The 16,448-nt window shown below is 35.2% G+C and overlaps 1 non-coding gene across 1 annotated transcript; it reads right to left on the reverse strand.

The window, feature by feature from the left end:
* Nucleotides 1–8,500: 8,500 nt before the first annotated feature.
* TRNAR-UCG (transfer RNA arginine (anticodon UCG)) lies at nucleotides 8,501–8,573 on the reverse strand. Its single transcript has one exon. It is a non-coding gene; the product is annotated as a tRNA-Arg (tRNA).
* Nucleotides 8,574–16,448: the final 7,875 nt, after the last annotated feature.

Raw genomic sequence — 16,448 nt, forward strand, 5'->3', positions numbered from 1 at the left:
TGCCATGTAGCTCCCAAACGGATGAGCCGATTTTCGTTTAGTTTTTTTTTATGTGTCATAGATAATTTTATCCCGAGTGTTCTTAGCCGTGTTTCATGAAAATCTGTTCAGCCGTTCGAAATGAATATTGAAAGTAGGGGGTAAAAATAATTATGTTCTTGTGTATGTAACGAATATACTTTATTGTAAAATAATATAACATAATATAACAAATAGTGCAACAAGTTTTTGTTTCACCAACAGTTTTGTTATATTTTATTATATTTTCTTTTATCAACCTATAGTATCCCACTGCTGGCAAACTTGGGCAATTATAATTAATACTAACCCTTATCTGTCGCATCCATATTGTCGGGTTATATTTCATTTAATTATAAATTCAATAGATATGGTAAGTATACATTTTGTTTTGATAATATTTTTATACGACTACTAATACGTATATATATAACAGGACATCCCAATCGAGATTCAAATATTACTGGAAAACACCGCATACTTTAATATACAAACGAAACATAGCTTTATATTATAAGCTTCAGAAAAAAGTAAAATTATTATTAGGTACAAGATATGTTTAAAAGTTCTGCAAAGTAACCTTCTGCCAGCAATACTTATGCTATGGCACGGTAAACCGCACTGGAGTATTGTATCACGGACTTTGCGGAGCTCTTAAAATAATCAAAATTTTTCTAAGATGAATTTTGTCGTTGCAACTTTATAAGTGAGCCGGAAGTACGAGTATGACTGCGTTTTCAGAAAAGACTTTCATACCATTGTACTTTTCTAGATTGAAATACCGAACAATAGAACAAAATTAAATTAAAACGAAGGTTCTATGTATTCCTTGGGATTTAATTTTAAAAAAAAGTTATATTATGCTTCTATTTTCGTGCATGAGAAGAACTCATAACACATAATTCTAACATATTTTCTAAACATATATTTCCAATTTCAGAAAAATATATCTTGTAACTCCTTTTATTTATCAGCGACTTATAGCATAACAAATCCAAACTAATCACCTAAAAGCCTTCACCGACCATAAATAAGCTGTACACCGATAAATTCACAGGTCTAGAGGCTTAAGGCAGGAAATTTTTAATGCAAGTCCGCACGTCCGGCCGCCTCGGCGGTCGAACGTAGAGTGATGACTTCGGCCGGAGAATCTGACCGCGCGCTTACTTATTTGAACTACCCTCATTTGTTCACAACGTTTTAAATTAGAGGTCAACGTTAGTGAAATCGTTTTCTTTATACTGAATTATTGTTTAGGAATTATGTTCTAGACGTGTTGTTTCATTGAAAGGAAAGTAACCGTTACGTGATTTCATGAATATCAAATAATATATTTAAAAAAATATTTTATAGCTCTGAGTTTATCTGTTACAAACATTAATAGATCTTGATATATGATATATATTCATCTAAATTTCCATTAAAATTTTGAATTTGACTCCAAATAAAATACGACTCTCGCTTACAAACTCAAATGTTTTAAAATATCTGGTATTATATTACGAGCAAAACGTTAAGGCGTAATGTCGCCGTTAATTTTGTATAATTCCATGCGTTTAAATGCAAATTCCTGAAATGCGAATGGGATTAAACAATGATATTTTTATGTATAGAGATGTAAAACGTCTCTTACACTCGCATACATACTGGGTTGTGATACACAGGATAGTAAGGAAAGTGTAGATAAATAAATAAATATATATGGAAGAATCACACAAATTAAGTCACCACAATGGTGATTCGGATCTATACTAATATTATGAATGCGAGAATGTCTCTCTATCTGTCTGTCACGATTTCACGGCTGTACTGTAGGAAGATGTTGAGGAAATTTGGAATAGTTATAGCTAATACTTACATTAAAATCATCTTTGCTAAACTGTTGGCGGGAATTATCTATCGCTGTCAGATGGAAAAAATATTTGAATACAGAAGAAAATCATTATTAATGGCCAGTGAAACATTAGTCCTGGAAAATTGCTTAGTCTAAATAATATAATATCAGTGATTAAGACGTAACCCAAGCTTCGGACGGCGAGTACACATCGTTATTAAAATTTTAATTGTTGTAATTTATAACGCAGGATGAAGTGCCAAGTATATAACATTCATTTGCCGCACATGAAAAATATTGAAAATGTTTTTGTTAATATAACTGTTCGAAAAATATCGCTTAGAGCCAAGACCCATTGCTCCGTTGTGCTCCGTCGTCATCCGTGACGTCGTCGTCCTTTGACGGATCAAATCAGAACAGCGTAGACATTGTGTTTTTTGCGTCGTTCGCGCATTGCGTTTTTTTTTAACGTTCGCGCTTTGAAAAAATGGTTCGTGCTATATGCCCTGTTAATATAATTTATTCGTACAATCAAAAGTTACTCTGCATGACTTCTATGTCGCGGTAATAGCAGCAAATTTGCAATGAATTAGGGTAGGTTGGTGTGACTGTAACTAAACGTAAGTAACCATATTTTATTTTTCCTAATCTTAACAAAAAAAAATGTCATGACCTCTCAAGAGAGGTCATGACATTTTTTTGTAGTTTTTTTTGTAGTCTACTAGTCTTGACTAGTGGGGTAAGCACTGTGTGTGTAACAAAATAAATTCTTCAAATGGTAAAAGACGGCCGGGTCATCCACGGGTGCGCAGGAGTGACAAACTAAACCAATTCAACCAATGATGGCGCGATATGGAGAAAAAGAGAGAGATGCCTTTGCCTGGCACATAAATGGCTACTAAATAATAACCTAAAAATATTATAATATGTGGCCGTCCAAATCAAAAGGGACCTTATGGCGGCTGGCATTTAGGTCTTTTTTGCCGTTGTTCGAATACAAAACAACGACAATAATGGCGTAAGTGTGGGCCGCCATAAAGTTCCTTTTTATTTGAACGAACACATATTGGCGCTTTTCCTTAATCTATCGCACAATTCCCATCTTGCCGATCTAAAACATCACGCAAGTATAAAAAAAATTATTTTTACCCCAAAATCATTGGACCCAGGGCTTCGTCAGCCATATTAGCATTCACACCTTGACTTAATTCCGCAAACAAAGGAACATTTTTCACCCCGACCGGGACAGAGGGCGCATAAGTAAAAAATCCGTGATTTCTCAAAGGGATGTTTGTCAGGGTTGCGTGGAATCCGAACGCACGAGTTAGCTTTTTGACCGAGATACCTATGCAGACGTGATAGGAATCGCATAATCTGGACTGAGTTATAAGCGTCAGCGGGTAACCGGATTGTCATTATTAATGCCGGCTCCACACTGTCGTCGAACAGTTTGCCAAACTTTGACGGATTCCGTATACATTGTTGGTTTTTCATTGCGATAAATAAAAGCACTAACATTTAACTAGGCAATGTTCACGCATTCGCATCAGCATGTGTCCGTGTTCGGCGACAGCGTGGACAGCTGGCATAAGAATATTGTTGCTTGTTTGTAATTGTATTACATAAGTACCAATTCGACATCATTCATCACGCATGAATTAGTTAGAGTAGTAAATTTAATGCGTTTCAAGACTATGTACCTACATAATATTATGTGTATGTAAATGCAACTTTAAACGTGTCGTAATATAATATATAATATTATGTTATTTCCTTGAATGTAATAAGGATAATGAAGCGAAATTTGTTTGTCTTTTTTTAATTTTCCTTGTTCAATTGACACGTGACACGTGTATGAGACTTCCGATAAAAATAATTCCACAATTTTTTCCTAGCACAACCATCGAAACGTAAATCCTTATGGTCACAAAGTTAAGTTAAACAAACAATGCAAAAATCAAACATCACTTATGCTTCCGTTGTAATCTTGTAACTTACAAATATCTTCCAGTACTGTTTTGCCGCGCCAGTGACTCAGTCTTCGCTGTCGACTTCAGCGGCCTTTTGTTTGGTTCGTTAAGGTGTTGAAGATCATAATGTATACTTTTTGACGACCTCGGTGGCGCAGTGGTAAAGTGCTTGCCCCTGAACCGAGAGGTCCCTGGTTCGATCCCCGGTCGGGTCATGGTGGAAAATGATCTTTTTCTGACTGGCCCGGGTCTTGGATGATTATCTATCTATTGGAGTCAGTATCCCATAACACAAGTCTCGAACTTACTTTGGGGCTAACTCAATCTGTGTGATTTGTCCTAATTTATTTATTTATTTTATTTATTTTTGATTACTTAGTACATTCTATATCCCTTAAGGAGTGTGAAAAGTCATGACGAGTAGATGGTCGTTCACAAGGACTTTGTTTAACTTAACTTTGTGACCATAAGGATTTACGTTTCGATGGTTGTGCTAGGAAAAAATGTGGAATTATTTTTATCGGAAGTCTCATACACGTGTCACGTGTCAATTGAACAAGGAAAATTAAAAAAAGACAAACAAATTTCGCTTCATTATCCTTATTACATTCAAGGAAATAACATAATATTATATATTATATTACGACACGTTTAATTCGCGAAAAAAGGGCGTGCGTGTTTTATTTTTCATTTTCCCGCCGAATCGCTCCAACATGGCCGCCGTTGTTTACAAATGGCGCGAAATTTCTTTATTCGCCAACCTTTTTGTGTAAATAATACCTTTTTTCTGCAAATACCCGCGCAAGTTTATTATAAGGCCTATTTTCGGACACTTTACTGGACACTTTCTTGAGACTATATCTTTTTGGGTTTGTCGTTTAAGGTTAAGGACGATTTTTTTTGTCAACGTGGGTAATATTTTCATTGCATTATGTCTTATATTCCTACTATACATGTCCTATTTATTTTGGTACCCGCATTATACTATATTTTATTAATTATACACAGATATTTTAATGCAGTATCGTCGTAGAATTGCTAGTAAAATACTTAACTCATATTATGTTCGTAATAAGATGTTTTTAGTTTTTTTTTTTTTATTGTGAATTTTTAAGTAACTTCAGTGATTTTTGTCTCACTCTAAAAAGAGAGAATCTTCCAGTTTCGTACCTTCTCAAATCCTGTCTATTTCCCAATTCACTCCAAATCCTTCCAAATTGTGGGAATCTCGGGCAACTCGCAAAGAATTACGACAATAAATTTCCAGAAGCGTTGTTCAGCTATCGAGCCTAAATAAATGCCTTCTTGAGGCTTTCCATCAATTTTCCAATCGATCTATTAGTCAAGAGGGGAGGTGGCGTATACTTAATCAGTCAACAGTATACATTTCACACTTTTAGTTATTTTATCTGTGTAGAAATATGTATGTAGAAAATGACGGCTCGGCTTAGATATTCTCATGTCTTATACTGTAGTACTTACAGTACTAGTACATGTAGTACAGTGCTTGAATGAGGCCCACAACAGAGCGATCAGCGAGGCATCCTGCTGGTCGAACACAGTTTGTTTAGACAGACATAATAACTTGAAGAGGAAGCTTCCCATAGAGGATAGTCCATACGAGGATGTTTTTATATCAAGTGTACTTTTTACATACACTGTTCTACTTCGATTTGTTTTGATTGGGTTTTATTCTTTTTGATGAATGAATTTCGTACGAAGCGGACGAAATTCCTGCAACAACCAAATCTTGATTTGATTTGGGCTATTATCGATTTTTAATTGCGTATCCATAGAAAAACATTGGAATTAATATAAATAAATAGCATCTTGAGAAAATGGATGGAACATTACTTTTAAAAACTTAATATTTCTTGAAATACTGTGAGAGAAGTCGTAAACATACAGAAACGTACAAGGATTCCATCAGCGGCCGCCGTAACCCTAATTTTATTCATGGCACACGCCATCGAATCATAAAGGTTAATCCACACTGCTCCTCCGTGAGCCGTTAGTAGGGTAACCAGACCTTGAGATTAATTGGGAAATTCGGTACAGGACTTCCATATTTGGGGGCGCGAAAACACATAGATCTACCCTCCACACATAGATCTCCCTCGGAGATTGTAAAAGTCAATCGAGAGATTCTTCTCAAAGTACCTATAGAATCAAAAATGACATCAATAAACCCGCTATCTAAAGCTAAATGTGGCATTCGAGTTTACCGGCCATTGGCTTTGTCTACTCCGGAAGTAATAAATATGTGATATCTGATCCTGGGATAATTTAATCACTACATAGTATAAACAAGTCACCATCCGCATCTATCTGTTTCTAAACTTTCTTTTTTCAAACCACGCAATAGATTTTAATGCAGTTTTCACTGTTATTTGGACAATTCATTTCCGAAGGCTTATTAGACAACGTGCAAAGCCGGGACGACTTACTAATTTGTGATTATATAAAAAAATGAATGTCTACACCACTGCGCTACAACTTTTCGTTAGCGAACGGTGCGTAGCATTTGGCTGAGATCACGGATTCCTTCAATACCTAATACAATACATCGTTTTTATGACTTATCATTCTTCTCTTTCTATTTTAACTTCACTTATTAATGCGTTTTTTCCACGCCTAAAATTAAATTGATCAATAAATTCAACATTTTGAATGTGTCCGGAAAATATAGTCCGCACAATTTTCTGGCAGTCCGTGAATAAACAAACTAGTGGTGACCCTGAGCGATACCACTGATCGTTCCTCAGGGTCTGATGATACGTCGTTGTGTGAACGAGTGTGATTATTATTTTATGCCTGTGTTGCTGGAGTGCTTACTGAGATGACGAAACTTTAGTCTGTGAGATAACAATATATTCTGTAAAGTATTTATTGTGTAGAAATAATGTCGACTCTCTCCTCTGTTTGTTCATAGTTTCGTTCGGAACTGTGAGGCTGTGAAGCCCGGGGTCACCGTGTAAATTACCTCGTGCTGTGACTTTACAACCAAAAAACCATTGTCAAGAATAGGTAATTGACCCGGCGACGAATATATTTGGACAACACACAACAGCAGACCGTAAGCATTAGGCTCTTGTCGCGTCCGATGGACACAAAGACAGAAACGGACACAATACACCCAGAACCGCAAACAAATATCTGTGCTCACAGGTACAAACGTTGTCAGCGCTGGGAATCGAACCCTCCTGATATCGGACAGGCATGGTGACCTCTACGCCAAGGAGATCGTCATTTTCTTGTTAAATTTGTTTAACAGCAGCGACGCCTTTGCCGGAGGTGATAAATTTGCCAATTTGTTACCTTGTTTGATTAATCTGAATCATCGAAATAGGTATTAAATTCATGATTGCGGTATTACTTATAAGATTGATATATACGGCTCAGTGGTGGGATTACTACTGTTGTATAATAAATTCGACAAGAAAATGACATCTCAAATGGCTTCTCGTAAATTTTCAATTTTAATCGCCGAGCTCACGCCATGTCCCTTCGCGTCTCCGTCATTTCGACGTCCGACGAAAGTCAACGGAGAAATTACCAGTTTTGGCATAGTTAGTTTTATCTTCACTTTAACAGATAGATACTCGTATAATACATAGTCTTCCCAACATTAGTCCCGGTCCCCCGCGGCGTCCAGCCAGCCAACTCACAGATAATGTCACAAATTCTGACAGCCGCAAGTTTGCCAACTTGATTTTGAGTTTTGACACATTTCCTTAAATATTAAGTGAGACATATTATCAGAACTTCAAGATAATTCTAACAGTTTATGAAACTTGAAGATCTACAAGTACTGTATATGAGTTATGTTCTTATATTACTTTAGAATTACATAAAATAATCGAAGATGACTAAGCATACAATCGTAGTCGTATTCTAATAATTTTATTATTTAGTAAATGATAAAAGTAGAATTTCAAAAAAATCCTAATATACCTATGGGTAATAATCATACTTCAAATCTATTCAAAAATATGCGTCGATGTACAAATAAAAATAACTGAATGAATTTTAGAGTGATTGATATATTTTTTATTTTAATATTTATTACAAAAATATATTACGAAAGTACGTCGTCGAATGCCGATGTGAAGGAATGACCATTGCGTAGTTTGTATGAGCGCTTTTATTTACTGCGATGAAACATCATCAATGTATGCCGAATCCGTCAAAGTTCAGCAAACATTTTTTTGCGATAATATGTGGAGCGCATTTAGATAAATAAAATTTTGTTCAAGTAAACTAAAAATTGTAATTAACGCCATCTAAAAGAGCTTTTGTGAACTGAACAACAAATTAAACAGTTACTTTTTCTAACGTCGGAATAAAATTTGTAATTTCAATAGTGGTCGCTAGATGGCGCAAAAATTATTATAAATATAATTTTCTAGGTTAGTATTTACTTCCGGTTTAGTTAATTAATTCTGAACTCAGGTTTTTTTATAAATCAATTAATTATTAAATCATTGATAAAGTCGTAAATATCATTAATTAATGTGTTGTAAAACAAAGTATAACAAGACAAACTTTGTATGACTTCACTGGTTGTTAAAATAAAATTTAATTAATAATGAACTTGAAAGTGCTAAATTTAGTAAAAACTATTTTTTAAGGCAAAAAAATGTTTATTACACAGGATTGGATACAAAAAGAGACAATGCGACCGTGACAGGACTCGAACCTGCAATCTTCGGATCCGAAGTCCGACGCCTTATCCATTAGGCCACACGGTCCTTGAGAGATAGAAGTGAAATTACGCAACACAAGGTAATTTTAATCGATCGCTTTAATTTCTTGATTTGTATTGCACATGCGTGCAACTTTTATTTCCTCGGGCCATGAAGTACTTCTTAAATCCATGCCTCGGGCACAACCCTGTCTCAAATTGATTGTGTGACGTCATTATGAATGCAAGAAGGTTAATTATATAGGTATTTAGGTAGGTACCTAACCTATTTAATAAATTTGCAAAACCGAAAAATAAAATTTTGACCAATAATAGAGTGGGGTTATATATTTGCGTAATGCCTGCTCCACACTAACCGCACTGGTGGATTCGGCATACATTGCGTAGTTAGTATGAGTGCTTTTATTAACCATAAACCAGCAATATATATCGAATCCGCCAAAGTTTGGCAAACTGTTCGACGAAAGTGTGGAGCCGGCATTAGGAATACCACGAGCGTTTAGGTCCAATAGACCCTTTCCCAAAACAACCGGTTCACGGCTTAACATGTTGTCATTTTCGCCACAAGCTAATTGTCATCGGAGAGATAAATACTTATATTATTGTATTCAATGCGTGACAAAAAACTTCACTCGTTGGGAGCCGATCCTGCAGGTTGTACTTTATGTCATTGTCATATAGGCATTGTCATAAAAACTGAAGCGTGAAAGTTACAATATTGTATTACACACAAAATTAAGCAAACATCGGATACGTGAAATTAAATAAAAGCTTGTAAAAACGTCCTATCCCCAAATTGTCCCGTTTCCACGAATTATCTTCCCCAAAATATCTCTATTCCAAAATGTTGCCCTGCCATCTATTAAGAAATTACTGAACTCATCAACATGCGTGATAACATTACAAACGAGTTCTATCGTTTAGCATGTCGTTCATATAAACATGAATAGATGGCGTTCTATAAAATTGCACTTAAGTTCACAGTATATTCAATAGATGGCACTACGTATTCTGAAACGGACAAAATAGACTATCGGCAATTTTTTTGCCGTAGTTTGGGAGTTTTGTATCATTGCTGATATTTGTGCCAGCTCCACACTGTCATCAAACTGAGACACATGCCGACACGAATGCGTGAATATTGCGTAGTTATTTACCGCAATGAAAAATCAGCAGTATACCTTATTCGACGAACTGTTCGCGGATAATTGCCAAATTTTGTTTGTTTCCATGAATTAAGAACCAAAGCATGTACCTACTTTAGATGTAATGACGTGTATTTATTTCTATAAATTGTATGTAGGTAAGTAGGTAAGTACAAAACATTTAATTTGTTTAAGAAACATACAAATTAGGTAAACTGGGTACCCACAGCTAATCATATACTTACAATCTCAACAGCACATCAACCTACCCAAATTCATTGCAAACTCGCCGATATTATAGCGACATAAGTAGAGGTTTATGCACAGTAACTTGATGTGCTGTTGACTGTACTAAAGATTTGATTTTCATATTGTTAAATAGTCAAAATTTTCCACAAACGTGAGTCTCCCAAAACTACACAATCCCATACAGTTCTTTCCTCCAGTCAAGCGTCACCCTGGCGAATCATTAGGCGACCCGTTCAAGTGGCAATTTGTCGGGAAACACTCTCCCAAGTACCTATGTATGTGCCCCTTACCGCCAAAACCGGCGACATGCCAATTTCGACATTCTCAAGTGTGCCATTTAACCTGGTTCAAAATGTATTTTGAAAAATTGAAATATACAATTTTGACAGAGTTCAGGTTGCATTTCGAGATCGTGCCAGGTACCTACTGTTGAATATATTGTCCAGTCCAGGGAAGCCTGCAAAGGATATAGGTAAGTAGGTAGGTATTCTGGTAAAAATAATTAATTTAGTGTCTAACTCGAGTAGAAAAAAGAGGTCGGAACAAAACTGGCCAAAGACACATTTTTTTTATAATTTGGCAAAATTTTTTTCAATGAAAATTAGGCTGTTTTCTTTTACCTTTGTCAAGACAAATAAAAAAATTATCAGAATTGATCACAGAGTTTATTGCCTTCAGAGCTCGTTGCTTATAATCAGCTCCACGAAAAGGTTAGGTAAAATATAAATATTTTTTAAAAAGGTACTTACTAAGCATTTTAAGTTATAGGTACAATACACATAGGTATTGCATTATAAAAACGGCGACTGTTTAATCACTTTCAATCGAAAATTTGTTTTGCACAATTTACATTAAGTAGCACAAAAATGAGACTTGATTATGTAAATCAAACGAAAATTTAGTTATAAGGTAACCAAATCGAAGCTGTTCAAACCGGATTGAGCCAGAATTAGGTTACCTCACAATAGGCATTCTTGCTCTGTCCCAAATATCGCGCGGTGTCGCGCGATCGATATCATTGTCTGGCCCGCACCATTGTGGGTATATACGAGTAACTGTATCCCGACTTTACCCGGGTAGTATATGGGTAGGTAAACTGGTGATAAGATGTTTACAATAATATTACTTATTTTTTTAGGTAGGTACCTAAAAGTAGTCAAGTAGATTTACCGGTACTACAGTCAGTACCTTATTGTTTAAGGAAATCTAACTTTAATAAAGATCATATCCCAACTAATATTATAAATGCGAAGTTTGTTACCTTTGTGAAATATAGTATTTTGAACTACGGAGAAGGACATACCTACCTTTCATCCCGAAAAATTAAATGTAAGAAATTCACTCGAAGCCACGGGCAAAAGCTAGTATTCCATATTGTGGCTGATAGGTTGTGGTACCGCCCATACGTACGATACGTACTTAGCTAATTACGAACTTAAAATAATAAATAATTTATGTATTCAAGTAGGTATGGGTTATCAAATTGTACGAGATTATTGTGTTTAGTTTATAGATTTATTAAGGTCCTTTAAACTCTTATTAAGGTATAATCTGGATTTTTTCTCTCACTCAGTGCTAGATACCTACAAAATTCCAACCACCGAAAAACCCTCGCCAATCAAAACCTAGTATCTTTAGGCTGCTACCACCACTCCCACACGCGTTTGCCACCCAATACAATAGCCGAACAAAAGCCACACAAAGAACACAAAGGGCTCAGCCGTCTTCCCATTGTGCCCCACAATAGAAGCCCCGCCCACAACAAAAGCGGCTTTGTTTCATCAGTGACTTCTCGACGCTGATTGGCCGAGACGTATCACGCACATAGTAACGTGGTGGCCACCCGTCGTTTGAAAAATGCATTAAAATTATTGATACTATCTTGCGTCCGTTTTGGCTACTGCTCGTTTCAGTTTCGACGAATATTTTATCTTATTTTTATAGCGTTAAAGTCAGTTTTTGTATGTGTCAGCCAGTGATATGATGAGCAGATGGTTTTAATCGACCGGCTACTTTGATCCGTATTAAATTGACAGCTATCTATAAAATACTGTTCTTTTTTTTTCTACATTGTTTCCGTTGCATATGAAATTCGACTTAAATTTGTGGGGAACAAGGTTGAAAACGCTTTGTATTTTTTACATGCCAAGCTTGTTACCTACTGCATCAATATGTAAAGGTGGTTTTAATTAATGATTATATTTTGTTTTTTTTTTTTTGCTCCAACGATAACGATTGACGAGAATGCGTGTTGTAACAGTCACTCTATTTATTGATGTGTAGGCGTGTAGTGTGTCTATTAATTTAAAAAGGATTGTTAAGATCTGAAAAAAATTATGAAGGTACATTGTACATGTGTAATTTCTATATAGGTACATTCTGTTGTTTCAACATATTCTCATAGTATTGAATTGCGTTCTATATAAAGGTATCTTCAAAATTGTAATGTTAATTTTTTACACTGACCCCTGGTTTCGCGGCTTTACAATGTCAAATGTACCTAACCGAAAACATGTGAGGATGAGAGTCATTCATATTTGTATGACTGTAATTTACTTTATTTGTATAAATGTTATGTAGGTACCTATTTACGACTCCACATATTATGTCTTATTATAAATATATTAGGACAAATCACACAGATTGAGCTAGCCCCAAAGTAAGTTCGAGACTTGTGTTATGGGATACTAACTCAACGATACTATATTTTACAACAAATACATAGATAAACATCCAAGACGCCAATCAGAAAAAGATCATTTTCCATCATGACCCGACCGGGCATCGAACCCGGGACCTCTCCGTTCAGAGGCAAGCACTTTACCACTGCGCCACCGAGGTCGTCGAAATATCTCGGTGGCAAATTTCATTAAAACCAACCCAGTAGCCTTTGAGTTTATATTACAAATAAAAATACAAATCTTTCCTCTTATAATAATATTAGTACCTATTTAGCTGACAAAAAGAGAACACATTACATATAAGTACTTCACTTTTTTTATATAAATCTCTTAATAAATACACCAGGTCGGATACTTTGGGGCTAGCTCGATCTGTGTGATTTGCCCGTATATATATTTATTTATTTATATATTTTATTTATATGCGAAACTTTCAGAAGTGCCATAACTATAGGCTATTTTTTATTATGGTTTCACCCGAAAGACGCCGCTAGGAGTGTATTATAATGCGAGAACGATGAAAAATTGAATTTTCCTATATTTAAATTCGACATAGCGCTGAATACAGAAGCCAAAACAATCGAGCACTACAAACTAAAACAAACCATTTAATTAAAAAGCCCCGAAGACGTCGAACCAGTTAATTATTAGCCTATTGAGCTGGCCTGGCGGTGACGGGGTTCCGTACCTACAATAAAAGTTCGCAGCGTCGTTATAATTGGCTGGTATTCGACATAATTGGTCTGTTCTGCAGCGGAGGCCAATCAAAGTTTTGATGTGACAATACCGACTGGAACTTAATTGCCAATCGGAGAAAGCGGTCGTGTTGGCTATTAGAATTTGCTCGGCTTTCTGTTTATATTAGGGATGAAAAACTATTTCCCGATGTATTATTTCGGAATCTCCCAGGGTAATAAAATAAAGTGACGCTTTATGACCTAATCGGGGATCGAACCCGGTACCTATAGTGCAGCATTCCGGTATGATGACCGTACGCTACCGAAGTTGTCAATTCTAAAAATTCTATTTAGGATGATATACGTTTAAAACACTTATTGATGTCCAAAAATTACTTAAACTACTTGGAAGTCATTCCAAAGCGTATAGGAGGAAGATATAGCGCAAGTTTTATATATTGTGGGTATGATTTTCCATTTAAATTTATACAAATTTGTATCTATATAGATACCCATAGCCGGTGAAACATATCGAATTGTTCTTAATTCGATAAGACACATTTGAAATAATATAAACTCGTTATTTCGCAAATAAATTATCTTCGCTTTTGTTATACTCTTTGAGTAATTTTCAATTTTCCCTCGACGCGATGTCGCCCTCTATAATACGACAAAAACGTAATATTTCAGATCTTTTGGTCCATAATATCCTCTTTGTGTCACCCCCTGGTCAAGCAAGCCTTGCCGTCAAATCCGGGATTAGCCAAGTGGCCAGTCAAATGCTAAGAAGGCAAGTACTTAAGTCAAATTCAAATTTTTCAAATCCAAAATTCTTTATTCAATTTAGGATGATATACATCACTTATTGACGTCAAAAAAATTACTTAAACTATGTCTACTGCCGGCTTCCAAAGCGCAGGTGAAGAAGAAGCGGCGCAACAAACTTCACCGCAGCCTTTTCTCCAAGGACGTCAATTAACAAATATAAGTCTTAAATATATATTAAAAATTAGGAGGACGAATTTACACCATTATTAAAAATGTCAACAATTGAATGAATAAATAAAAATAAAAGTTGTATTTCCAATAAAATTATTGAAAATTGTCACACACAAAAAAATATATAAATAAAAAGCTAAATGTACAAAACGTACGTAATAATGTCATAAGTCAATTACATATGTTATGAGGATACGTCTGCACCATGCTTGGGCCAAACATTATCGTCGTTCACAATGGATATCTTACTACTTAATATTATAAATGCGAAAGTTTGTATGTATCTTTGTTACTATTTCACACATTTCATGAAATTTGGAACACGAGTAGTGTTGCTGGCAAAACAAAGTAGATTTATTACTTTTAAATTTTTATAAAGTTACTCTGAAATTTTTCGTTTACGAAGTCTGTCATATGTGTATCCCAACTAATATAAAAATAAAATACATATACAGCAATCATATTTGTTTGGAGTTAAACAGTAAGATCCTAACAGGTAGTACCTGGAATAACACATAGGATACACTTTATCCCGAAATACACACGGGAGCGAAGCCCCGGGGCGCAGATAGTGATATTAAAAATGCGAAAGTTTGTAGATATGTTTGTTTGTTACTCTTACACGCAAAATATACTCGACCAATTGTTATAAAATTTGCTACATGGGTATAATACCTGACATAAAACAGAATATTTTTTATCTCGAATTTCCCACGGAAGCGAAGTCCCGCGGCTCAGCTAGTTCTTAACACGAAAGTGTTTCATAAACAGCCCTATTTTATATCTTACGTTACATTCTACTCATACAATAGTCATCAATTTCATCAAAAAATGTGATCCTCATGAATGACCATAAACATTTCAGTGAAAAAAAAACATGGCGGAGACCATAAAGGCCATTGACAACCGTTTGCCTAATCATTGGGTGTTATAGCAACACCTGCTGTTTATTATCGCGATATACATTAATAACAAAAAAAACATGAAAGGACAGGAAGTGGCGTAAACTTTTTGGGCAACCCTAACACCATAAACCATCGATTTCGAATTCACTTTTTTATTCCATTGACAAAATAGGTTAAGGGTTGGCAGGCTTAAACGGACTTTTTATCAGCAGATTGAGAATATAATCTTTAGTTATATAAATAAAAGCTTTGATTTAGTCTACGGGATCGTATTTAAATATGAGAAACAATAAATAAATACATTGTTATAAGATTTTCTTGTAAGTGTATGAATTAATAGCTTTTATGATTTTGTTGCGCTAAACTATATTTTGTTGTTATAATACTTATTTAATTTTTGCATCCCTATCATACATTCGAAATTTAACATCGTAACTTTTTAAATTTATCCATATTAAGTTACTGGCAGGTTGTAGTAGCTAAGTAATCATTTAGACGAAAAGAAAAAAATATTGTATTTAGTATGGTGGCAAGGAATGTTATGGTTCTATGGTGTTTTAGAAGACCGTAGCTAAATTTCCTTGTGGAAAAGAATCTGTTGAAAATGATTCAGCACAAATTGAGTGGGGTTCTTCGGTATTTTGTCTTAAGAATTTCCTTTTGACAGTGTATTCATCTTTAGTCATTGTTCCGAGTATTCTATGCTTTCAATTTAGAGTTACGAGTACCATATTAAATTGTGTAATTATACCATATACTAATTATATAATTAGCTCTAGTTTTATGAATAGAATCTAAATACATTTTGTAAATTAAATTAAATTAATTAGATAGGTAACTATATCAAGGACGTTTGTAAAGTTACCTAAATTAATATAAATATATTAGAACAAATCAAACAGATTGAGCTAGCCCCAAAGTAAGTTCTAGACTTGTGGATACTAACTTAATGATACCTATATATTTTATAACATCCAATACCTGGGCCAATAAAAAAATATCATTTTCCATTATGAACCGACCGGGGATCGAACCCGGGACCTCTCGGTTCAGGGGCAAGCACTTTACCACTGCGCCACGGAGGTCGTCAATAAACACATCATCATCGGCCTACCCTTATCTCACTTTATGTGAGGTCGGTACAGCATGTCAGTCCACTTCCACCACCACTCCACTTCTCCCTGTCGATGTTCATCGATCTTCTTCTTCGACCTGCCCTACTTCTTTTCTGATTCAATTTATTATAAATTCAATCAATATTTTTA

This window comes from Plodia interpunctella, chromosome 1, assembly GCF_027563975.2.
Source record: "Plodia interpunctella isolate USDA-ARS_2022_Savannah chromosome 1, ilPloInte3.2, whole genome shotgun sequence".
NCBI classification, from domain to species: domain Eukaryota; kingdom Metazoa; phylum Arthropoda; class Insecta; order Lepidoptera; family Pyralidae; genus Plodia; species Plodia interpunctella.